This window comes from Narcine bancroftii, chromosome 2 (assembly GCF_036971445.1).
Source record: "Narcine bancroftii isolate sNarBan1 chromosome 2, sNarBan1.hap1, whole genome shotgun sequence".
Lineage (NCBI taxonomy): Eukaryota > Metazoa > Chordata > Chondrichthyes > Torpediniformes > Narcinidae > Narcine > Narcine bancroftii.
The window spans coordinates 1,249,897-1,276,964 of record NC_091470.1 but is presented as its reverse complement, the minus strand read 5'-3'; positions in this window follow the sequence as shown (position 1 = coordinate 1,276,964).

Here is a 27,068-nt window from a genome sequence, read left to right as displayed (position 1 = left end):
TAAAATGTCACAGGGAGAAGGAATAAAATGTCACAGGGAGAAGGGAATAAAATGTCACAGGGCGAGAGAATAAAATGTCACAGGGAGAAGGAATAAAATGGCACAGGGAGACGGGAATAAAATGTCACAGGGAGAAGAGAATAAAATGTCACAGGGAGAGGGAATGAAATGTCACAGGGAGAAGGAAATAAAATGTCACAGGGAGAAGGGAATAAAATGTCACAGGGAGAATGAAATAAAATATTACAGGGAGATGGAATAAAATTTCACAGGGAGAGGGAATAAAAAATCACAGGGAGAGGGAATAAAATGTCACAGGGAGTGGGAATAAAATGTCACGGGGAGACGGAATGAAATGACACAGGGAGAAGGGAATAAAATATCCCAAGGAGAGGGAATAAGATGTCACTGGGGGAGGGAATGAAATGTCACAGGTAGAAGGGAAAGAAATGTCACAGGAGGAGGGAATGAATTGTCACAGGGAGAAGGGAATAAAATGTCACAGGAAGAGGGAATAAAACGTCACAGGGAGAGGGAATGAAATGTCACAGGGAGAAGGAAATAAAATGTCACAGGGAGAAGGGAATAAAATGTCACATGGAGAATGAAATAAAATATTACAGGGAGATGGAATAAAATTTCACAGGGAGAGGGAATAAAAAATCACAGGGAGAGGGAATAAAAAATCACAGCGAGAGGGAATAAAATGTCACAGGGAGAAGGGAATAAAAAGTCATAGGAAGAGGGAATAATATTTAACAGCGAGAGGGAATAAAATGTCACGGTGATAGAGAATGAAATGTCAAAGGGGGAGGGAATGAAATGTCACATGGAGAGGGAATGAAATGTCACAGGGAGAAGGGAATAAAAAGTCACAGGAAGAGGCAATAAAATTTCACAGGGAGAGGGAATAAATTGTCACGGGGAGATGGAATAAAATGTCACAGGGAGAAGGGAATAAACTGTCACAGGGAGAGCGAATAAAATGTCACAGCGAGAGGGAATAAAATGTCACAGGGAGAAGGGAATAAAATGTCACATGGAGAGGGAATAAAATGTCACAGGGAGAAGGGAATAAAATGTTACAGGAAGAGGGAATAAAATGTCACCGGGAGAAGGGAATAAAATGTCACAGTGCGAGAGAATAAAATGTCACAGGGAGAAGGAATAAAATGTCACAGGGAGAAGGGAATAAAATGTCACAGGGAGAAGGGAATAAAATGTCACAGGGAGAGGAAAGGAAATGTCACAGGGAGAAGGAAATAAAATGTCACAGGGAGAAGGGAATAAAATGTCACAGGGAGAAGGGAATAAAATGTCACAGGGAGAGGGAAATAAAATGTCACAGTGAGAAGGGAATATAATGTCACAGGGAGAATGAAATAAAATATTACAGGGAGATGGAATAAAATTTCACAGGGAGAGGGAATAAAAAATCACATGGAGAGGGAATAAAATGTCACAGGGAGTGGGAATAAAATGTCACGGGGAGAGGGAATGAAATGACACAGGGAGAAGGGAATAAAATATCCCAAGGAGAGGGTATAAGATGTAACAGGGGGAGGGAAAGAAATGTCACAGGAAGAAGGGAAAGAAATGTCACAGGAGGAGGGAATGAATTGTCACAGGGAGAAGGATATAAAATGTCACAGGAAGAGGGAATAAAACGTCACAGGGAGAGGGAATGAAATGTCACAGTGAGAAGGGAATAAAATGTCACTAGGAGATGGGAATAAAATGTCAAAGGGAGTGGGAATAAAATATCACAGGGAGAAGGAAATAAAATATCACAGGGAGAGGGAATAAAAAATCACAGCGAGAGGGAATAGAATGTCACAGGGAGAAGGGAATAAAAAGTCACAGGAAGAGGGAATAATATTTAACAGCGAGAGGGAATAAAATGTCTCGGGGATAGAGAATGAAATGTCAAAGGGAGAGGGAATAAAATGTCACAGGGAGAAGGGAATAAAATGTCACAGGGAGAAGGAATAAAATGTCACAGGGAGAAGGGAATAAAATGTCACAGGGCGAGAGAATAAAATGTCACAGGGAGAAGGAATAAAATGGCACAGGGAGACGGGAATAAAATGTCACAGGGAGAAGAGAATAAAATGTCACAGGGAGAGGGAATGAAATGTCACAGGGAGAAGGAAATAAAATGTCACAGGGAGAAGGGAATAAAATGTCACAGGGAGAATGAAATAAAATATTACAGGGAGATGGAATAAAATTTCACAGGGAGAGGGAATAAAAAATCACAGGGAGAGGGAATAAAATGTCACAGGGAGTGGGAATAAAATGTCACGGGGAGACGGAATGAAATGACACAGGGAGAAGGGAATAAAATATCCCAAGGAGAGGGAATAAGATGTCACTGGGGGAGGGAATGAAATGTCACAGGTAGAAGGGAAAGAAATGTCACAGGAGGAGGGAATGAATTGTCACAGGGAGAAGGGAATAAAATGTCACAGGAAGAGGGAATAAAACGTCACAGGGAGAGGGAATGAAATGTCACAGGGAGAAGGAAATAAAATGTCACAGGGAGAAGGGAATAAAATGTCACATGGAGAATGAAATAAAATATTACAGGGAGATGGAATAAAATTTCACAGGGAGAGGGAATAAAAAATCACAGGGAGAGGGAATAAAATGTCACGGGGAGAGGGAATGAAACGACACATGGAGAAGGGAATAAAATATCCCAAGGAGAGGGAATAAGATGTCACAGGGGGAGGGAATGAAATGTCAAAGGTAGAAGGGAAAGAAATGTCACAGGAGGAGGGAATGAATTGTCACAGGGAAAAGGGAATAAAATGTCACAGGAAGAGGGAATAAAACGTCACAGGGTGAGGGAATGAAATGTCACAGTGAGAAGGGAATAAAATGTCACTAGGAGATGGGAATAAAATGTCAAAGGGAGTGGGAATAAAATGTCACAGGGAGAAGGAAATAAAATATCACAGGGAGAAGGAATATAATTTCACAGGGAGAGGGAATAAAAAATCACAGCGAGAGGGAATAAAATGTCACAGGGAGAAGGGAATAAAAAGTCATAGGAAGAGGGAATAATATTTAACAGCGAGAGGGAATAAAATGTCACGGTGATAGAGAATGAAATGTCAAAGGGGGAGGGAATGAAATGTCACATGGAGAGGGAATGAAATGTCACAGGGAGAAGGGAATGAAATGACACAGGGAGAAGGGAATAAAATATCCCAAGGAGGGGGAATAAGATGTCACTGGGGGAGGGAATGAAATGTCACAGGTAGAAGGGAAAGAAATGTCACAGGAGGAGGGAATGAATTGTCACAGGGAGAAGGGAATAAAATGTCACAGGGAGAGGGAATAAAACGTCACAGGGTGAGGGAATGAAATGTCACAGTGAGAAGGGAATAAAATGTCACTAGGAGATGGGAATAAAATGTCAAAGGTAGTGGGAATAAAATGTCACAGGGAGAAGGAAATAAAATATCACAGGGAGAAGGAATAAAATTTCACAGGGAGAGGGAATAATAAATCACAGCGAGAGGGAATAAAATGTCACAGGGAGAAGGGAATAAAAAGTCACAGGAAGAGGGAATAATATTTAACAGCGAGAGGGAATAAAATGTTACGGGGATAGAGAATGAAATGTCAAAGGGGGAGGGAATGAAATGTCACAGGGAGAGGGAATGAAATGTCACAGGGAGAAGGGAATAAAATGTCACAGGGAGAGGGAATAAAAAATCAAAGGGAGTGTGAATAAAATGTCACAGGGAGAAGGGAATAAAAAGTCACAGGAAGAGGCAATAAAATTTCACAGGGAGAGGGAATAAATTGTCACGGGGAGATGGAATAAAATGTCACAGGGAGAAGGGAATAAACTGTCACAGGGAGAGCGAATAAAATGTCACAGCGAGAGGGAATAAAATGTCACAGGGAGAAGGGAATAAAATGTCACATGGAGAGGGAATAAAATGTCACAGGGAGAAGGGAATAAAATGTTACAGGAAGAGGGAATAAAATGTCACCGGGAGAAGGGAATAAAATGTCACAGTGCGAGAGAATAAAATGTCACAGGGAGAAGGAATAAAATGTCACAGGGAGAAGGGAATAAAATGTCACAGGGAGAAGGGAATAAAATGTCACAGGGAGAGGAAAGGAAATGTCACAGGGAGAAGGAAATAAAATGTCACAGGGAGAAGGGAATAAAATGTCACAGGGAGAAGGGAATAAAATGTCACAGGGAGAGGGAAATAAAATGTCACAGTGAGAAGGGAATATAATGTCACAGGGAGAATGAAATAAAATATTACAGGGAGATGGAATAAAATTTCACAGGGAGAGGGAATAAAAAATCACATGGAGAGGGAATAAAATGTCACAGGGAGTGGGAATAAAATGTCACGGGCAGAGGGAATGAAATGACACAGGGAGAAGGGAATAAAATATCCCAAGGAGAGGGTATAAGATGTAACAGGGGGAGGGAAAGAAATGTCACAGGAAGAAGGGAAAGAAATGTCACAGGAGGAGGGAATGAATTGTCACAGGGAGAAGGATATAAAATGTCACAGGAAGAGGGAATAAAACGTCACAGGGAGAGGGAATGAAATGTCACAGTGAGAAGGGAATAAAATGTCACTAGGAGATGGGAATAAAATGTCAAAGGGAGTGGGAATAAAATATCACAGGGAGAAGGAAATAAAATATCACAGGGAGAGGGAATAAAAAATCACAGCGAGAGGGAATAGAATGTCACAGGGAGAAGGGAATAAAAAGTCACAGGAAGAGGGAATAATATTTAACAGCGAGAGGGAATAAAATGTCTCGGGGATAGAGAATGAAATGTCAAAGGGAGAGGGAATAAAATGTCACAGGGAGAAGGGAATAAAATGTCACAGGGAGAAGGAATAAAATGTCACAGGGAGAAGGGAATAAAATGTCACAGGGCGAGAGAATAAAATGTCACAGGGAGAAGGAATAAAATGTCACAGGGAGAAGAGAATAAAATGTCACAGGGAGAGGGAATGAAATGTCACAGGGAGAAGGAAATAAAATGTCACAGGGAGAAGGGAATAAAATGTCACAGGGAGAATGAAATAAAATATTACAGGGAGATGGAATAAAATTTCACAGGGAGAGGGAATAAAAAATCACAGGGAGAGGGAATAAAATGTCACAGGGAGTGGGAATAAAATGTCACGGGGAGACGGAATGAAATGACACAGGGAGAAGGGAATAAAATATCCCAAGGAGAGGGAATAAGATGTCACTGGGGGAGGGAATGAAATGTCACAGGTAGAAGGGAAAGAAATGTCACAGGAGGAGGGAATGAATTGTCACAGGGAGAAGGGAATAAAATGTCACAGGAAGAGGGAATAAAACGTCACAGGGAGAGGGAATGAAATGTCACAGGGAGAAGGAAATAAAATGTCACAGGGAGAAGGGAATAAAATGTCACATGGAGAATGAAATAAAATATTACAGGGAGATGGAATAAAATTTCACAGGGAGAGGGAATAAAAAATCACAGGGAGAGGGAATAAAATGTCACGGGGAGAGGGAATGAAACGACACATGGAGAAGGGAATAAAATATCCCAAGGAGAGGGAATAAGATGTCACAGGGGGAGGGAATGAAATGTCAAAGGTAGAAGGGAAAGAAATGTCACAGGAGGAGGGAATGAATTGTCACAGGGAAAAGGGAATAAAATGTCACAGGAAGAGGGAATAAAACGTCACAGGGTGAGGGAATGAAATGTCACAGTGAGAAGGGAATAAAATGTCACTAGGAGATGGGAATAAAATGTCAAAGGGAGTGGGAATAAAATGTCACAGGGAGAAGGAAATAAAATATCACAGGGAGAAGGAATATAATTTCACAGGGAGAGGGAATAAAAAATCACAGCGAGAGGGAATAAAATGTCACAGGGAGAAGGGAATAAAAAGTCATAGGAAGAGGGAATAATATTTAACAGCGAGAGGGAATAAAATGTCACGGTGATAGAGAATGAAATGTCAAAGGGGGAGGGAATGAAATGTCACATGGAGAGGGAATGAAATGTCACAGGGAGAAGGGAATAAAATGTCACAGGGAGAGGGAATAAAAAAATCAAAGGGAGTGGGAATAAAATGTCACAGGGAGAAGGGAATAAACTGTCACAGGGAGAGGGAATAAAATGTCACAGCGAGAGGGAATAAAATGTCACAGGGAGAAGGGAATAAAATGTCACATGGAGAGGGAATAAAATGTCACAGGGAGAAGGGAATAAAATGTTACAGGAAAAGGGAATAAAATGTCACAGGGAGAAGGGAATAAAATATCACAGGGAGAAGGAATGAAATTTCACAGCGAGAGGGAATAAAAAATCACAGCGAGAGGGAATAAAATGTCACAGGGAGAAGGGAATAAAAATTCACAGGAAGAGGGAATAATATTTAACAGCGAGAGGGAATAAAATGTCACGGGGATAGAGAATGAAATGTCAAAGGGGGAGGGAATGAAATGTCACAGGGAGAGGGCATGAAATGTCACAGGGAGAAGGGAATAAAATGTCACAGGGAGAAGGGAATAAAATGTCACAGGGAGAAGGGAATAAACTGTCACAGGTAGAGGGAATAAAATGTCACAGGGAGAAGGAATAAAATGTCTCAGGGAGAAGGGAATAAAATGTCACAGGGAGAGGGAATAAAATGTCACGGAGAAGGGAATAAAATGTTACAGGAAGAGGGAATAAAATGTCACAGGTAGAAGGGAATAAAATGTCACAGGGCGAGAGAATAAAATGTCACAGGGAGAAGGAATAAAATGTCACAGGGAGAAGGGAATAAAATGTCACAGGGAGAAGGGAATAAAATGTCACAGGGAGAATGAAATAAAATATTACAGGGAGATGTAATAAAATTTCACATGGAGAGGGAATAAAAAATCACAGGGAGTGGGAATAAAATGTCACGGGGAGAGGGAATGAAACGACACAGGGAGAAGGGAATAAAATATCCCAAGGAGAGGGAATAAGATGTCACAGGGGGAGGGAATGAAATGTCACAGGTAGAAGGGAAAAAAATGTCACAGGAAGAGGGAATGAATTGTCACAGGGAGAAGGGAATAAAATGTCACAGGAAGAGGGAATAAAACGTCACAGGGAGAGGGAATGAAATGTCACAGTGAGAAGGGAATAAAATGTCACTAGGAGATGGGAATAAAATGTCAAAGGGAGTGGGAATAAAATGTCACAGGGAGAAGGAGATAAAATATCACAGGGAGAAGGAATAAAATTTCACAGGGAGAGGGAATAAAAAATCACAGCGAGAGGGAATAAAATGTCACAGGGAGAAGGGAATAAAAAGTCACAGGAAGAGGGAATAATATATAACAGCGAGAGGGAATAAAATGTCACGGGGATAGAGAATGAAATGTCAAAGGGGGAGGGAATGAAATGTCACAGGGAGAGGGAATGAAATGTCACAGGGTGAGGGAATGAAATGTCACAGGGAGAAGGGAATAAAATGTCACAGGGAGAAGGGAATAAAATGTCACAGGGAGAAGGGAATAAACTGTCACAGGGAGACGGAATAAAATGTCACAGGGAGAGGGAATAAAATGTCACAGGGAGAAGGGAAAAAAATGTCACAGGGAGAAGGGAATAAAATGTCACAGGGAGAAGGGAATAAAATGTCACAGGGAGAAGGGAATAAACTGTCACAGGGAGACGGAATAAAATGTCACAGAGAGAAGGGAATAAAATGTCACAGGGAGAAGGGAATAAAATGTCACAGGGAGAAGGGAATAAAATGTCACAGGGAGAAGGGAATAAAATGTCACAGGGAGAAGGGAATAAACTGTCACAGGGAGACGGAATAAAATGTCACAGGGAGAGGGAATAAAATGTCACAGGGAGAAGGGAAAAAATGTCACAGGGAGAGGGAATAAAATGTCACAGGGAGAAGGGAAAGAAATGTCATAGGAGGAGGGAATGAATTGTCACAGGGAGAAGGGAATAAAATGTCACAGGAAGAGGGAATAAAACGTCACAGGGAGAGGGAATGAAATGTCACAGTGAGAAGGGAATAAAATTTCACAGGGAGAAGGAAATAAAATATCACAGGGAAGAGGAATAAAATGTCACAGGGAGAGGGAATAAAAAATCAAAGGGAGTGGGAATAAAATGTCACAGGGAGAAGGGAATAAAAAGTCACAGGAAGAGGGAATAAAATGTCACAGGGAGAAGGGAATAAAATGTCACAGGGCGAGAGAATAAAATGTCACAGGGAGAAGGAATAAAATGTCACAGGGAGAAGGGAATAAAATGTCACAGGGAGAAGGGAATAAAATGTAACAGTGAGAGGGAATGAAATGTCACAGTGAGAAGGGAATAAAATGTCACAGGGAGAAGGGAATAAAATGTAACAGGGAGAAGGAATAAAATGTCACAGGGAGAAGGGAATAAAATGTCACAGGGAGAAGGGAATAAAATGTAACAGGGAGAAGGGAATAAAATGTCACAGGGAGAAGGGAATAAAATGTCACAGGGCGAGAGAATAAAATGTCACAGGGAGAAGGAATAAAATGTCACAGGGAGAAGGGAATAAAATGTCACAGGGAGAAGGGAATAAAATGTAACAGGAAGAGGGAATAAAATGTCACAGGGAGAAGGGAATAAAATGTCACAGGGCGAGAGAATAAAATGTCACAGGGAGAGGGAATGAAATGTCACAGGGAGAAGGAAATAAAATGTCACAGTGAGAAGGGAATAAAATGTCACAGGGAGAATGAAATAAAATATTACAGGGAGATGGAATAAAATTTCACAGGGAGAGGGAATTAAAAATCACAGGGAGAGGGAATAAAATGTCACAGGGAGTTTGAATAAAATGTCACGGGGAGAGGGAATGAAATGACACAGGGAGAAGGGAATAAAATATCCCAAGGAGAGGGAATAAGATGTCACAGGGGGAGGGAATGAAATGTCACAGGTAGAAGGGAAAGAAATGTCACAGGAAGAGGGAATGAATTGTCACAGGGAGAAGGGAATAAAATGTCACAGGAAGAGGGAATAAAACGGCACAGGGAGAGGGAATGAAATGTCACAGCGAGAAGGGAATAAAATGTCACTAGGAGATGGGAATAAAATGTCAAAGGGAGTGGGAATAAAATGTCACAGGGAGAAGGAAATAAAATATCACAGGGAGAAGGAATAAAATTTCACAGCGAGAGGGAATAAAAAATCACAGCGAGAGGGAATAAAATGTCACAGGGAGAAGGGAATAAAAAGTCACAGGAAGAGGGAATAATATTTAACAGCGAGAGGGAATAAAATGTCACGGGGATAGAGAATGAAATGTCAAAGGGGGAGGGAATGAAATGTCACAGGGAGAGGGCATGAAATGTCACAGGGAGAAGGGAATAAAATGTCACAGGGAGAAGGGAATAAAATGTCACAGGGAGAAGGGAATAAATGTCACAGGGAGAGGGAATAAAATGTCACAGGGAGAGGGAATAAAATGTCACAGGGAGAAGGGAATAAAATGTCACAGGGAGAGGGAATAAAATGTCACGGAGAAGGGAATAAAATGTTACAGGAAGAGGGAATAAAATGTCACAGGGAGAAGGGAATAAAATGTCACAGGGCGAGAGAATAAAATGTCACAGAGAGAAGGAATAAAATGTCACAGGGAGAAGGGAATAAAATGTCACAGGGAGAAGGGAATAAAATGTCACAGTGAGAGGGAATGAAATGTCACAGGGAGAAGGAAATAAAATGTCACAGGGAGAAGGGAATAAAATTTCACAGGGAGAAGGGAATAAAATGTCACAGTGAGAGGGAATGAAATGTCACAGGGAGAAGGAAATAAAATGTCACAGGGAGAAGGGAATATAATGTCACAGGGAGAATGAAATAAAATATTACAGGGAGATGGAATAAAATTTCACAGGGAGAGGGAATAAAAAATCACATGGAGAGGGAATAAAATGTCACAAGGGAGTGGGAATAAAATGTCACGGGGAGAGGGAATGAAATGACACAGGGAGAAGGGAATAAAATATCCCAAGGAGAGGGTATAAGATGTAACAGGGGGAGGGAAAGAAATGTCACAGGAAGAAGGGAAAGATATGTCACAGGAGGAGGGAATGAATTGTCACAGGGAGAAGGGAATAAAATGTCACAGGAAGAGGCAATAAATCGTCACAGGGAGAGGGAATGAAATGTCACAGGGAGAAGGGAATAAAATGTCACAGGGAGAGGGAATAAAAAATCAAAGGGAGTGTGAATAAAATGTCACAGGGAGAAGGGAATAAAAAGTCACAGGAAGAGGCAATATAATTTCACAGGGAGAGGGAATAAATTGTCACGGGGAGATGGAATAAAATGTCACAGGGAGAAGGGAATAAACTGTCACAGGGAGAGGGAATAAAATGTCACAGCGAGAGGGAATAAAATGTCACAGGGAGAAGGGAATAAAATGTCACATGGAGAGGGAATAAAATGTCACAGGGAGAAGGGAATAAAATGTTACAGGAAGAGGGAATAAAATGTCACCGGGAGAAGGGAATAAAATGTCACAGTGCGAGAGAATAAAATGTCACAGGCAGAAGGAATAAAATGTCACAGGGAGAAGGGAATAAAATGTCACAGGGAGAAGGGAATAAAATGTCACAGGGAGAGGGAAGGAAATGTCACAGGGAGAAGGAAATAAAATGTCACAGGGAGAAGGGAATAAAATGTCACAGGGAGAAGGGAATAAAATGTCACAGGGAGAGGGAAATAAAATGTCACAGGGAGAAGGGAATATAATGTCACAGGGAGAATGAAATAAAATATTACAGGGAGATGGAATAAAATTTCACAGGGAGAGGGAATAAAAAATCACATGGAGAGGGAATAAAATGTCACAGGGAGTGGGAATAAAATGTCACGGGGAGAGGGAATGAAATGACACAGGGAGAAGGGAATAAAATATCCCAAGGAGAGGGTATAAGATGTAACAGGGGGAGGGAAAGAAATGTCACAGGAAGAAGGGAAAGAAATGTCACAGGAGGAGGGAATGAATTGTCACAGGGAGAAGGATATAAAATGTCACAGGAAGAGGGAATAAAACGTCACAGGGAGAGGGAATGAAATGTCACAGTGAGAAGGGAATAAAATGTCACTAGGAGATGGGAATAAAATGTCAAAGGGAGTGGGAATAAAATATCACAGGGAGAAGGAAATAAAATATCACAGGGAGAGGGAATAAAAAATCACAGCGAGAGGGAATAGAATGTCACAGTGAGAAGGGAATAAAAAGTCACAGGAAGAGGGAATAATATTTAACAGCGAGAGGGAATAAAATGTCTCGGGGATAGAGAATGAAATGTCAAAGTGAGAGGGAATAAAATGTCACAGGGAGAAGGGAATAAAATGTCACAGGGCGAGAGAATAAAATGTCACAGGGAGAAGGAATAAAATGTCACAGGGAGAAGGGAATTAAATGTCACAGGGTGAGAGAATAAAATGTCACAGGGAGAAGGAATAAAATGTCACAGGGAGACGGGAATAAAATGTCACAGGGAGAAGAGAATAAAATGTCACAGGGAGAGGGAATGAAATGTCACAGGGAGAAGGAAATAAAATGTCACAGGGAGAAGGGAATAAAATGTCACAGGGAGAATGAAATAAAATATTACAGGGGGATGGAATAAAATTTCACAGGGAGAGGGAATAAAAAATCACAGGGAGAGGGAATAAAATGTCACAGGGACTGGGAATAAAATGTCACGGGGAGACGGAATGAAATGACACAGGGAGAAGGGAATAAAATATCCCAAGGAGAGGGAATAAGATGTCACTGGGGGAGGGAATGAAATGTCACAGGTAGAAGGGAAAGAAATGTCACAGGAGGAGGGAATGAATTGTCACAGGGAGAAGGGAATAAAATGTCACAGGAAGAGGGAATAAAACGTCACAGGGAGAGGGAATGAAATGTCACAGGGAGAAGGAAATAAAATGTCACAGGGAGAAGGCAATAAAATGTCACATGGAGAATGAAATAAAATATTACAGGGAGATGGAATAAAATTTCACAGGGAGAGGGAATAAAAAATCACAGGGAGAGGGAATAAAATGTCACGGGGAGAGGGAATGAAACGACACATGGAGAAGGGAATAAAATATCCCAAGGAGAGGGAATAAGATGTCACAGGGGGAGGGAATGAAATGTCAAAGGTAGAAGGGAAAGAAATGTCGCAGGAGGAGGGAATGAATTGTCACAGGGAGAAGGGAATAAAATGTCACAGGAAGAGGGAATAAAACGTCACAGGGTGAGGGAATGAAATGTCACAGTGAGAAGGGAATAAAATGTCACTAGGAGATGGGAATAAAATGTCAAAGGGAGTGGGAATAAAATGTCACAGGGAGAAGGAAATAAAATATCACAGGGAGAAGGAATATAATTTCACAGGGAGAGTGAATAAAAAATCACAGCGAGAGGGAATAAAATGTCACAGGGAGAAGGGAATAAAAAGTCATAGGAAGAGGGAATAATATTTAACAGCGAGAGGGAATAAAATGTCACGGTGATAGAGAATGAAATGTCAAAGGGGGAGGGAATGAAATGTCACATGGAGAGGGAATGAAATGTCACAGGGAGAAGGGAATAAAATGTCACAGGGAGAGGGAATAAAAAAATCAAAGGGAGTGGGAATAAAATGTCACAGGGAGAAGGGAATAAACTGTCACAGGGAGAGGGAATAAAATGTCACAGCGAGAGGGAATAAATTGTCACAGGGAGAAGGGAATAAAATGTCACATGGAGAGGGAATAAAATGTCACAGGAAGAAGGGAATAAAATATCACAGGGAGAAGGAATGAAATTTCACAGCGAGAGGGAATAAAAAATCACAGCGAGAGGGAATAAAATGTCACAGGGAGAAGGGAATAAAAATTCACAGGAAGAGGGAATAATATTTAACAGCGAGAGGGAATAAAATGTCACGGGGATAGAGAATGAAATGTCAAAGGGGGAGGGAATGAAATGTCACAGGGAGAGGGCATGAAATGTCACAGGGAGAAGGGAATAAAATGTCACAGGGAGAAGGGAATAAAATGTCACAGGGAGAAGGGAATAAACTGTCACAGGTAGAGGGAATAAAATGTCACAGGGAGAGGGAATAAAATGTCACAGGGAGAAGGGAATAAAATGTCACAGGGAGAGGGAATAAAATGTCACGGAGAAGGGAATAAAATGTTACAGGAAGAGGGAATAAAATGTCACAGGGAGAAGGGAATAAAATGTCACAGGGCGAGAGAATAAAATGTCACAGGGAGAAGGAATAAAATGTCACAGGGAGAAGGGAATAAAATGTCACAGGGAGAAGGGAATAAAATGTCACAGGGAGAATGAAATAAAATATTACAGGGAGATGTAATAAAATTTCACATGGAGAGGGAATAAAAAATCACAGGGAGTGGGAATAAAATGTCACGGGGAGAGGGAATGAAACGACACAGGGAGAAGGGAATAAAATATCCCAAGGAGAGGGAATAAGATGTCAGAGGGGGAGGGAATGAAATGTCACAGGTAGAAGGGAAAAAAATGTCACAGGAAGAGGGAATGAATTGTCACAGGGAGAAGGGAATAAAATGTCACAGGAAGAGGGAATAAAACGTCACAGGGAGAGGGAATGAAATGTCACAGTGAGAAGGGAATAAAATGTCACTAGGAGATGGGAATAAAATGTCAAAGGGAGTGGGAATAAAATGTCACAGGGAGAAGGAAATAAAATATCACAGGGAGAAGGAATAAAATTTCACAGGGAGAGGGAATAAAAAATCACAGCGAGAGGGAATAAAATGTCACAGGGAGAAGGGAATAAAAAGTCACAGGAAGAGGGAATAATATTTAACAGCGAGAGGGAATAAAATGTCACGGGGATAGAGAATGAAATGTCAAAGGGGGAGGGAATGAAATGTCACAGGGAGAGGGAATGAAATGTCACAGGGTGAGGGAATGAAATGTCACGGGGATAGAGAATGAAATGTCAAAGGGGGAGGGAATGAAATGTCACAGGGAGAGGGAATGAAATGTCACAGGGAGAAGGGAATAAAATGTCACAGGGAGAAGGGAATAAAATGTCACAGGGAGAAGGGAATAAACTGTCACAGGGAGACGGAATAAAATGTCACAGGGAGAGGGAATAAAATGTCACAGGGAGAAGGGAAAAAAATGTCACAGAGAGAAGGGAATAAAATGTCACAGGGAGAAGGGAATAAAATGTCACAGGGAGAAGGGAATAAAATGTCACAGGGAGAAGGGAATAAAATGTCACAGGGAGAAGGGAATAAACTGTCACAGGGAGACGGAATAAAATGTCACAGGGAGAGGGAATAAAATGTCACAGGGAGAAGGGAAAAAATGTCACAGGGAGAGGGAATAAAATGTCACAGGGAGGGAAAGAAATGTCATAGGAGGAGGGAATGAATTGTCACAGGGAGAAGGGAATAAAATGTCACAGGAAGAGGGAATAAAACGTCACAGGGAGAGGGAATGAAATGTCACAGTGAGAAGGGAATAAAATTTCACAGGGAGAAGGAAATAAAATATCACAGGGAAGAGGAATAAAATGCCACAGGGAGAGGGAATAAAAAATCAAAGGGAGTGGGAATAAAATGTCACAGGGAGAAGGGAATAAAAAGTCACAGGAAGAGGGAATAAAATGTCACAGGGAGAAGGGAATAAAATGTCACAGGGCGAGAGAATAAAATGTCACAGGGAGAAGGAATAAAATGTCACAGGGAGAAGGGAATAAAATGTCACAGGGAGAAGGGAATAAAATGTAACAGGGAGAGGGAATGAAATGTCACAGGGAGAAGGGAATAAAATGTCACAGGGAGAAGGGAATAAAATGTAACAGGGAGAAGGAATAAAATGTCACAGGGAGAAGGGAATAAAATGTCACAGGGAGAAGGGAATAAAATGTCACAGGGAGAAGGGAATAAAATGTCACAGGGAGAAGGGAATAAAATGTCACAGGGCGAGAGAATAAAATGTCACAGGGAGAAGGAATAAAATGTCACAGGGAGAAGGGAATAAAATGTCACAGGGAGAAGGGAATAAAACGTAACAGGAAGAGGGAATAAAATGTCACAGGGAGAAGGGAATAAAATGTCACAGGGCGAGAGAATAAAATGTCACAGGGAGAGGGAATGAAATGTCACAGGGAGAAGGAAATAAAATGTCACAGGGAGAAGGGAATAAAATGTCACAGGGAGAATGAAATAAAATATTACAGGGAGATGGAATAAAATTTCACAGGGAGAGGGAATTAAAAATCACAGGGAGAGGGAATAAAATGTCACAGGGAGTTTGAATAAAATGTCACGGGGAGAGGGAATGAAATGACACAGGGAGAAGGGAATAAAATATCCCAAGGAGAGGGAGTAAGATGTCACAGGGGGAGGGAATGAAATGTCACAGGTAGAAGGGAAAGAAATGTCACAGGAAGAGGGAATGAATTGTCACAGGGAGAAGGGAATAAAATGTCACAGGAAGAGGGAATAAAACGGCACAGGGAGAGGGAATGAAATGTCACAGCGAGAAGGGAATAAAATGTCACTAGGAGATGGGAATAAAATGTCAAAGGGAGTGGGAATAAAATGTCACAGGGAGAAGGAAATAAAATATCACAGGGAGAAGGAATAAAATTTCACAGCGAGAGGGAATAAAAAATCACAGCGAGAGGGAATAAAATGTCACAGGGAGAAGGGAATAAAAAGTCACAGGAAGAGGGAATAATATTTAACAGCGAGAGGGAATAAAATGTCACGGGGATAGAGAATGAAAGGTCAAAGGGGGAGGGAATGAAATGTCACAGGGAGAGGGCATGAAATGTCACAGGGAGAAGGGAATAAAATGTCACAGGGAGAAGGGAATAAAATGTCACAGGGAGAAGGGAATAAACTGTCACAGGGAGAGGGAATAAAATGTCACAGGGAGAGGGAATAAAATGTCACAGGGAGAAGGGAATAAAATGTCACAGGGAGAGGGAATAAAATGTCACGGAGAAGGGAATAAAATGTTACAGGAAGAGGGAATAAAATGTCACAGGGCGAGAGAATAAAATGTCACAGGGAGAAGGAATAAAATGTCACAGGGAGAAGGGAATAAAATGTCACAGGGAGAAGGGAATAAAATGTCACAGTGAGAAGGAATGAAATGTCACAGGGAGAAGGAAATAAAATGTCACAGGGAGAAGGGAATATAATGTCACAGGGAGAATGAAATAAAATATTACAGGGAGATGGAATAAAATTTCACAGGGAGAGGGAATAAAAAATCACATGGAGAGGGAATAAAATGTCACAAGGGAGTGGGAATAAAATGTCACGGGGAGAGGGAATGAAATGACACAGGGAGAAGGGAATAAAATATCCCAAGGAGAGGGTATAAGATGTAACAGGGGGAGGGAAAGAAATGTCACAGGAAGAAGGGAAAGAAATGTCACAGGAGGAGGGAATGAATTGTCACAGGGAGAAGGGAATAAAATGTCACAGGAAGAGGGAATAAAACGTCACAGGGAGAGGGAATAAAAAATCACATGGAGAGGGAATAAAATGTCACAAGGGAGTGGGAATAAAATGTCACGGGGAGAGGGAATGAAATGACACAGGGAGAAGGGAATAAAATATCCCAAGGAGAGGGTATAAGATGTAACAGGGGGAGGGAAAGAAATGTCACAGGAAGAAGGGAAAGAAATGTCACAGGAGGAGGGAATGAATTGTCACAGGGAGAAGGGAATAAAATGTCACAGGGAGAAGGGAATAAAATGTCACAGGGAGAAGGGAATAAAATGTCACAGGGAGAAGGGAATAAAATGTCACAGGGAGAGGGAATAAAATGTCACGGAGAAGGGAATAAAATGTTACAGGAAGAGGGAATAAAATGTCACAGGGCGAGAGAATAAAATGTCACAGGGAGAAGGAATAAAATGTCACAGGGAGAAGGGAATAAAATGTCACAGGGAGAAGGGAATAAAATGTCACAGTGAGAAGGAATGAAATGTCACAGGGAGAAGGAAATAAAATGTCACAGGGAGAAGGGAATATAATGTCACAGGGAGAATGAAATAAAATATTACAGGGAGATGGAATAAAATTTCACAGGGAGAGGGAATAAAAAATCACATGGAGAGGGAATAAAATGTCACAAGGGAGTGGGAATAAAATGTCACGGGGAGAGGGAATGAAATGACACAGGGAGAAGGGAATAAAATATCCCAAGGAGAGGGTATAAGATGTAACAGGGGGAGGGAAAGAAATGTCACAGGAAGAAGGGAAAGAAATGTCACAGGAGGAGGGAATGAATTGTCACAGGGAGAAGGGAATAAAATGTCACAGGAAGAGGGAATAAAACGTCACAGGGAGAAGGGAATAAAATGTCACAGGGAGAAGGGAATAAAATGTCACAGGGCGAGAGAATAAAATGTCACAGGGAGAAGGAATAAAATGTCACAGGGAGAAGGGAATAAAATGTCACAGGGAGAAGGGAATAAAATGTAACAGGAAGAGGGAATAAAATGTCACAGGGAGAAGGGAATAAAATGTCACAGGGCGAGAGAATAAAATGTCACAGGGAGAGGGAATGAAATGTCACAGGGAGAAGGAAATAAAATGTCACAGGGAGAAGGGAATAAAATGTCACAGGGAGAATGAAATAAAATATTACAGGGAGATGGAATAAAATTTCAAAGGGAGAGGGAATTAAAAATCACAGGGAGAGGGAATAAAATGTCACAGGGAGTTTGAATAAAATGTCACGGGGAGAGGGAATGAAATGACACAGGGAGAAGGGAATAAAATATCCCAAGGAGAGGGAGTAAGATGTCACAGGGGGAGGGAATGAAATGTCACAGGTAGAAGGGAAAGAAATGTCACAGGAAGAGGGAATGAATTGTCACAGGGAGAAGGGAATAAAATGTCACAGGAAGAGGGAATAAAACGGCACAGGGAGAGGGAATGAAATGTCACAGCGAGAAGGGAATAAAATGTCACTAGGAGATGGGAATAAAATGTCAAAGGGAGTGGGAATAAAATGTCACAGGGAGAAGGAAATAAAATATCACAGGGAGAAGGAATAAAATTTCACAGCGAGAGGGAATAAAAAATCACAGCGAGAGGGAATAAAATGTCACAGGGAGAAGGGAATAAAAAGTCACAGGAAGAGGGAATAATATTTAACAGCGAGAGGGAATAAAATGTCACGGGGATAGAGAATGAAAGGTCAAAGGGGGAGGGAATGAAATGTCACAGGGAGAGGGCATGAAATGTCACAGGGAGAAGGGAATAAAATGTCACAGGGAGAAGGGAATAAAATGTCACAGGGAGAAGGGAATAAACTGTCACAGGGAGAGGGAATAAAATGTCACAGGGAGAGGGAATAAAATGTCACAGGGAGAAGGGAATAAAATGTCACAGGGAGAGGGAATAAAATGTCACGGAGAAGGGAATAAAATGTTACAGGAAGAGGGAATAAAATGTCACAGGGCGAGAGAATAAAATGTCACAGGGAGAAGGAATAAAATGTCACAGGGAGAAGGGAATAAAATGTCACAGGGAGAAGGGAATAAAATGTCACAGTGAGAAGGAATGAAATGTCACAGGGAGAAGGAAATAAAATGTCACAGGGAGAAGGGAATATAATGTCACAGGGAGAATGAAATAAAATATTACAGGGAGATGGAATAAAATTTCACAGGGAGAGGGAATAAAAAATCACATGGAGAGGGAATAAAATGTCACAAGGGAGTGGGAATAAAATGTCACGGGGAGAGGGAATGAAATGACACAGGGAGAAGGGAATAAAATATCCCAAGGAGAGGGTATAAGATGTAACAGGGGGAGGGAAAGAAATGTCACAGGAAGAAGGGAAAGAAATGTCACAGGAGGAGGGAATGAATTGTCACAGGGAGAAGGGAATAAAATGTCACAGGAAGAGGGAATAAAACGTCACAGGGAGAGGGAATAAAAAATCACATGGAGAGGGAATAAAATGTCACAAGGGAGTGGGAATAAAATGTCACGGGGAGAGGGAATGAAATGACACAGGGAGAAGGGAATAAAATATCCCAAGGAGAGGGTATAAGATGTAACAGGGGGAGGGAAAGAAATGTCACAGGAAGAAGGGAAAGAAATGTCACAGGAGGAGGGAATGAATTGTCACAGGGAGAAGGGAATAAAATGTCACAGGGAGAAGGGAATAAAATGTCACAGGGAGAAGGGAATAAAATGTCACAGGGAGAAGGGAATAAAATGTCACAGGGAGAGGGAATAAAATGTCACGGAGAAGGGAATAAAATGTTACAGGAAGAGGGAATAAAATGTCACAGGGCGAGAGAATAAAATGTCACAGGGAGAAGGAATAAAATGTCACAGGGAGAAGGGAATAAAATGTCACAGGGAGAAGGGAATAAAATGTCACAGTGAGAAGGAATGAAATGTCACAGGGAGAAGGAAATAAAATGTCACAGGGAGAAGGGAATATAATGTCACAGGGAGAATGAAATAAAATATTACAGGGAGATGGAATAAAATTTCACAGGGAGAGGGAATAAAAAATCACATGGAGAGGGAATAAAATGTCACAAGGGAGTGGGAATAAAATGTCACGGGGAGAGGGAATGAAATGACACAGGGAGAAGGGAATAAAATATCCCAAGGAGAGGGTATAAGATGTAACAGGGGGAGGGAAAGAAATGTCACAGGAAGAAGGGAAAGAAATGTCACAGGAGGAGGGAATGAATTGTCACAGGGAGAAGGGAATAAAATGTCACAGGAAGAGGGAATAAAACGTCACAGGGAGAGGGAATAAAAAATCACATGGAGAGGGAATAAAATGTCACAAGGGAGTGGGAATAAAATGTCACGGGGAGAGGGAATGAAATGACACAGGGAGAAGGGAATAAAATATCCCAAGGAGAGGGTATAAGATGTAACAGGGGGAGGGAAAGAAATGTCACAGGAAGAAGGGAAAGAAATGTCACAGGAGGAGGGAATGAATTGTCACAGGGAGAAGGGAATAAAATGTCACAGGAAGAGGGAATAAAACGTCACAGGGAGAGGGAATGAAATGTCACAGTGAGAAGGGAATAAAATGTCACTAGGAGATGGGAATAAAATGTCAAAGGGAGTGGGAATAAAATATCACAGGGAGAAGGAAATAAAATATCACAGGGAGATGGAATATAAAATCACAGCGAGAGGGAATAGAATGTCACAGGGAGAAGGGAATAAAAAGTCACAGGAAGAGTGAATAATATTTAACAGCGAGAGGGAATAAAATGTCACGGGGATAGAGAATGAAATGTCAAAGGGAGAGGGAATAAAATGTCACAGGGAGAAGGGAATAAAATGTCACAGGGCGAGAGAATAAAATGTCACAGGGAGAAGGAATAAAATGTCACAGGGAGAAGGGAATAAAATGTCACAGGGCGAGAGAATAAAATGTCACAGGGAGAAGGAATAAAATGTCACAGGGAGAAGGGAATAAAATGTAACAGGGAGAGGGAATGAAATGTCACAGGGAGAAGGGAATAAAATGTCACAGGGAGAAGAGAATAAAATGTCACAGGGAGAAGGGAATAAAATGTCACAGGGAGAAGGGAATAAAATGTCACAGGGAGAAGGGAATAAAATGTCACAGGGCGAGAGAATAAAATGTCACAGGGAGAAGGAATAAAATGTCACAGGGAGAAGGGAATAAAATGTCACAGGGAGAAGGGAATAAAATGTAACAGGAAGAGGGAATAAAATGTCACAGGGAGAAGGGAATAAAATGTCACAGGGCGAGAGAATAAAATGTCACAGGGAGAGGGAATAAAATGTCACAGGGAGAAGGGAAAAAATGTCACAGGGAGAGGGAATAAAATGTCACAGGGAGGGAAAGAAATGTCATAGGAGGAGGGAATGAATTGTCACAGGGAGAAGGGAATAAAATGTCACAGGAAGAGGGAATAAAACGTCACAGGGAGAGGGAATGAAATGTCACAGTGAGAAGGGAATAAAATTTCACAGGGAGAAGGAAATAAAATATCACAGGGAAGAGGAATAAAATGCCACAGGGAGAGGGAATAAAAAATCAAAGGGAGTGGGAATAAAATGTCACAGGGAGAAGGGAATAAAAAGTCACAGGAAGAGGGAATAAAATGTCACAGGGAGAAGGGAATAAAATGTCACAGGGCGAGAGAATAAAATGTCACAGGGAGAAGGAATAAAATGTCACAGGGAGAAGGGAATAAAATGTCACAGGGAGAAGGGAATAAAATGTAACAGGGAGAGGGAATGAAATGTCACAGGGAGAAGGGAATAAAATGTCACAGGGAGAAGGGAATAAAATGTAACAGGGAGAAGGAATAAAATGTCACAGGGAGAAGGGAATAAAATGTCACAGGGAGAAGGGAATAAAATGTCACAGGGAGAAGGGAATAAAATGTCACAGGGAGAAGGGAATAAAATGTCACAGGGCGAGAGAATAAAATGTCACAGGGAGAAGGAATAAAATGTCACAGGGAGAAGGGAATAAAATGTCACAGGGAGAAGGGAATAAAACGTAACAGGAAGAGGGAATAAAATGTCACAGGGAGAAGGGAATAAAATGTCACAGGGCGAGAGAATAAAATGTCACAGGGAGAGGGAATGAAATGTCACAGGGAGAAGGAAATAAAATGTCACAGGGAGAAGGGAATAAAATGTCACAGGGAGAATGAAATAAAATATTACAGGGAGATGGAATAAAATTTCACAGGGAGAGGGAATTAAAAATCACAGGGAGAGGGAATAAAATGTCACAGGGAGTTTGAATAAAATGTCACGGGGAGAGGGAATGAAATGACACAGGGAGAAGGGAATAAAATATCCCAAGGAGAGGGAGTAAGATGTCACAGGGGGAGGGAATGAAATGTCACAGGTAGAAGGGAATAAAATGTCACAGGAAGAGGGAATAAAACGGCACAGGGAGAGGGAATGAAATGTCACAGCGAGAAGGGAATAAAATGTCACTAGGAGATGGGAATAAAATGTCAAAGGGAGTGGGAATAAAATGTCACAGGGAGAAGGAAATAAAATATCACAGGGAGAAGGAATAAAATTTCACAGCGAGAGGGAATAAAAAATCACAGCGAGAGGGAATAAAATGTCACAGGGAGAAGGGAATAAAAAGTCACAGGAAGAGGGAATAATATTTAACAGCGAGAGGGAATAAAATGTCACGGGGATAGAGAATGAAAGGTCAAAGGGGGAGGGAATGAAATGTCACAGGGAGAGGGCATGAAATGTCACAGGGAGAAGGGAATAAAATGTCACAGGGAGAAGGGAATAAAATGTCACAGGGAGAAGGGAATAAACTGTCACAGGGAGAGGGAATAAAATGTCACAGGGAGAGGGAATAAAATGTCACAGGGAGAAGGGAATAAAATGTCACAGGGAGAGGGAATAAAATGTCACGGAGAAGGGAATAAAATGTTACAGGAAGAGGGAATAAAATGTCACAGGGCGAGAGAATAAAATGTCACAGGGAGAAGGAATAAAATGTCACAGGGAGAAGGGAATAAAATGTCACAGGGAGAAGGGAATAAAATGTCACAGTGAGAAGGAATGAAATGTCACAGGGAGAAGGAAATAAAATGTCACAGGGAGAAGGGAATATAATGTCACAGGGAGAATGAAATAAAATATTACAGGGAGATGGAATAAAATTTCACAGGGAGAGGGAATAAAAAATCACATGGAGAGGGAATAAAATGTCACAAGGGAGTGGGAATAAAATGTCACGGGGAGAGGGAATGAAATGACACAGGGAGAAGGGAATAAAATATCCCAAGGAGAGGGTATAAGATGTAACAGGGGGAGGGAAAGAAATGTCACAGGAAGAAGGGAAAGAAATGTCACAGGAGGAGGGAATGAATTGTCACAGGGAGAAGGGAATAAAATGTCACAGGAAGAGGGAATAAAACGTCACAGGGAGAGGGAATAAAAAATCACATGGAGAGGGAATAAAATGTCACAAGGGAGTGGGAATAAAATGTCACGGGGAGAGGGAATGAAATGACACAGGGAGAAGGGAATAAAATATCCCAAGGAGAGGGTATAAGATGTAACAGGGGGAGGGAAAGAAATGTCACAGGAAGAAGGGAAAGAAATGTCACAGGAGGAGGGAATGAATTGTCACAGGGAGAAGGGAATAAAATGTCACAGGAAGAGGGAATAAAACGTCACAGGGAGAGGGAATGAAATGTCACAGTGAGAAGGGAATAAAATGTCACTAGGAGATGGGAATAAAATGTCAAAGGGAGTGGGAATAAAATATCACAGGGAGAAGGAAATAAAATATCACAGGGAGATGGAATAAAAAATCACAGCGAGAGGGAATAGAATGTCACAGGGAGAAGGGAATAAAAAGTCACAGGAAGAGTGAATAATATTTAACAGCGAGAGGGAATAAAATGTCACGGGGATAGAGAATGAAATGTCAAAGGGAGAGGGAATAAAATGTCACAGGGAGAAGGGAATAAAATGTCACAGGGCGAGAGAATAAAATGTCACAGGGAGAAGGAATAAAATGTCACAGGGAGAAGGGAATAAAATGTCACAGGGCGAGAGAATAAAATGTCACAGGGAGAAGGAATAAAATGTCACAGGGAGAAGGGAATAAAATGTAACAGGGAGAGGGAATGAAATGTCACAGGGAGAAGGGAATAAAATGTCACAGGGAGAAGAGAATAAAATGTCACAGGGAGAAGGGAATAAAATGTCACAGGGAGAAGGGAATAAAATGTCACAGGGAGAAGGGAATAAAATGTCACAGGGCGAGAGAATAAAATGTCACAGGGAGAAGGAATAAAATGTCACAGGGAGAAGGGAATAAAATGTCACAGGGAGAAGGGAATAAAATGTAACAGGAAGAGGGAATAAAATGTCACAGGGAGAAGGGAATAAAATGTCACAGGGCGAGAGAATAAAATGTCACAGGGAGAGGGAATGAAATGTCACAGGGAGAAGGAAATAAAATGTCACAGGGAGAAGGGAATAAAATGTCACAGGGAGAATGAAATAAAATATTACAGGGAGATGGAATAAAATTTCACAGGGAGAGGGAATTAAAAATCACAGGGAGAGGGAATAAAATGTCACAGGGAGTTTGAATAAAATGTCACGGGGAGAGGGAATGAAATGACACAGGGAGAAGGGAATAAAATATCCCAAGGAGAGGGAATAAGATGTCACAGGGGGAGGGAATGAAATGTCACAGGTAGAAGGGAAAGAAATGTCACAGGAAGAGGGAATGAATTGTCACAGGGAGAAGGGAATAAAATGTCACAGGAAGAGGGAATAAAACGGCAAAGGGAGAGGGAATGAAATGTCACAGCGAGAAGGGAATAAAATGTCACTAGGAGATGGGAATAAAATGTCAAAGGGAGTGGGAATAAAATGTCACAGGGAGAAGGAAATAAAATATCACAGGGAGAAGGAATAAAATTTCACAGCGAGAGGGAATAAAAAATCACAGCGAGAGGGAATAAAATGTCACAGGGAGAAGGGAATAAAAAGTCACAGGAAGAGGGAATAATATTTAACAGCGAGAGGGAATAAAATGTCACGGGGATAGAGAATGAAATGTCAAAGGGGGAGGGAATGAAATGTCACAGGGAGAGGGCATGAAATGTCACAGGGAGAAGGGAATAAAATGTCACAGGGAGAAGGGAATAAAATGTCACAGGGAGAAGGAAATAAACTGTCACAGGGAGAGGGAATAAAATGTCACAGGGAGAGGGAATAAAATGTCACAGGGAGAAGGGAATAAAATGTCACAGGGAGAGGGAATAAAATGTCACGGAGAAGGGAATAAAATGTTACAGGAAGAGGGAATAAAATGTCACAGGGAGAAGGGAATAAAATGTCACAGGGCGAGAGAATAAAATGTCACAGGGAGAAGGAATAAAATGTCACAGGGAGAAGGGAATAAAATGTCACAGGGAGAAGGGAATAAAAAGTCACAGTGAGAGGGAATGAAATGTCACAGGGAGAAGGAAATAAAATGTCACAGGGAGAAGGGAATATAATGTCACAGGGAGAAGGAAATAAAATATCACAGGGAGAAGGAATAAAATTTCACAGGGAGAGGGAATAAAAAATCACAGCGAGAGGGAATAAAATGTCACAGGGAGAAGGGAATAAAAAGTCACAGGAAGAGGGAATAATATTTAACAGCGAGAGGGAATAAAATGTCACGGGGATAGAGAATGAAATGTCAAAGGGGGAGGGAATGAAATGTCACAGGGAGAGGGAATGAAATGTCACAGGGTGAGGGAATGAAATGTCACGGGGATAGAGAATGAAATGTCAAAGGGGGAGGGAATGAAATGTCACAGGGAGAGGGAATGAAATGTCACAGGGAGAAGGGAATAAAATGTCACAGGGAGAAGGGAATAAAATGTCACAGGGAGAGGGAAATAAAATGTCACAGTGAGAAGGGAATATAATGTCACAGGGAGAATGAAATAAAATATTACAGGGAGATGGAATAAAATTTCACAGGGAGAGGGAATAAAAAATCACATGGAGAGGGAATAAAATGTCACAGGGAGTGGGAATAAAATGTCACGGGGAGAGGGAATGAAATGACACAGGGAGAAGGGAATAAAATATCCCAAGGAGAGGGTATAAGATGTAACAGGGGGAGGGAAAGAAATGTCACAGGAAGAAGGGAAAGAAATGTCACAGGAGGAGGGAATGAATTGTCACAGGGAGAAGGATATAAAATGTCACAGGAAGAGGGAATAAAACGTCACAGGGAGAGGGAATGAAATGTCACAGTGAGAAGGGAATAAAATGTCACTAGGAGATGTGAATAAAATGTCAAAGGGAGTGGGAATAAAATATCACAGGGAGAAGGAAATAAAATATCACAGGGAGAGGGAATAAAAAATCACAGCGAGAGGGAATAGAATGTCACAGGGAGAAGGGAATAAAAAGTCACAGGAAGAGGGAATAATATTTAACAGCGAGAGGGAATAAAATGTCTCGGGGATAGAGAATGAAATGTCAAAGGGAGAGGGAATAAAATGTCACAGGGAGAAGGGAATAAAATGTCACAGGGAGAAGGAATAAAATGTCACAGGGAGAAGGGAATAAAATGTCACAGGGCGAGAGAATAAAATGTCACAGGGAGAAGGAATAAAATGGCACAGGGAGACGGGAATAAAATGTCACAGGGAGAAGAGAATAAAATGTCACAGGGAGAGGGAATGAAATGTCACAGGGAGAAGGAAATAAAATGTCACAGGGAGAAGGGAATAAAATGTCACAGGGAGAATGAAATAAAATATTACAGGGAGATGGAATAAAATTTCACAGGGAGAGGGAATAAAAAATCACAGGGAGAGGGAATAAAATGTCACAGGGAGTGGGAATAAAATGTCACGGGGAGACGGAATGAAATGACACAGGGAGAAGGGAATAAAATATCCCAAGGAGAGGGAATAAGATGTCACTGGGGGAGGGAATGAAATGTCACAGGTAGAAGGGAAAGAAATGTCACAGGAGGAGGGAATGAATTGTCACAGGGAGAAGGGAATAAAATGTCACAGGAAGAGGGAATAAAACGTCACAGGGAGAGGGAATGAAATGTCACAGGGAGAAGGAAATAAAATGTCACAGGGAGAAGGGAATAAAATGTCACATGGAGAATGAAATAAAATATTACAGGGAGATGGAATAAAATTTCACAGGGAGAGGGAATAAAAAATCACAGGGAGAGGGAATAAAATGTCACGGGGAGAGGGAATGAAACGACACATGGAGAAGGGAATAAAATATCCCAAGGAGAGGGAATAAGATGTCACAGGGGGAGGGAATGAAATGTCAAAGGTAGAAGGGAAAGAAATGTCACAGGAGGAGGGAATGAATTGTCACAGGGAAAAGGGAATAAAATGTCACAGGAAGAGGGAATAAAACGTCACAGGGTGAGGGAATGAAATGTCACAGTGAGAAGGGAATAAAATGTCACTAGGAGATGGGAATAAAATGTCAAAGGGAGTGGGAATAAAATGTCACAGGGAGA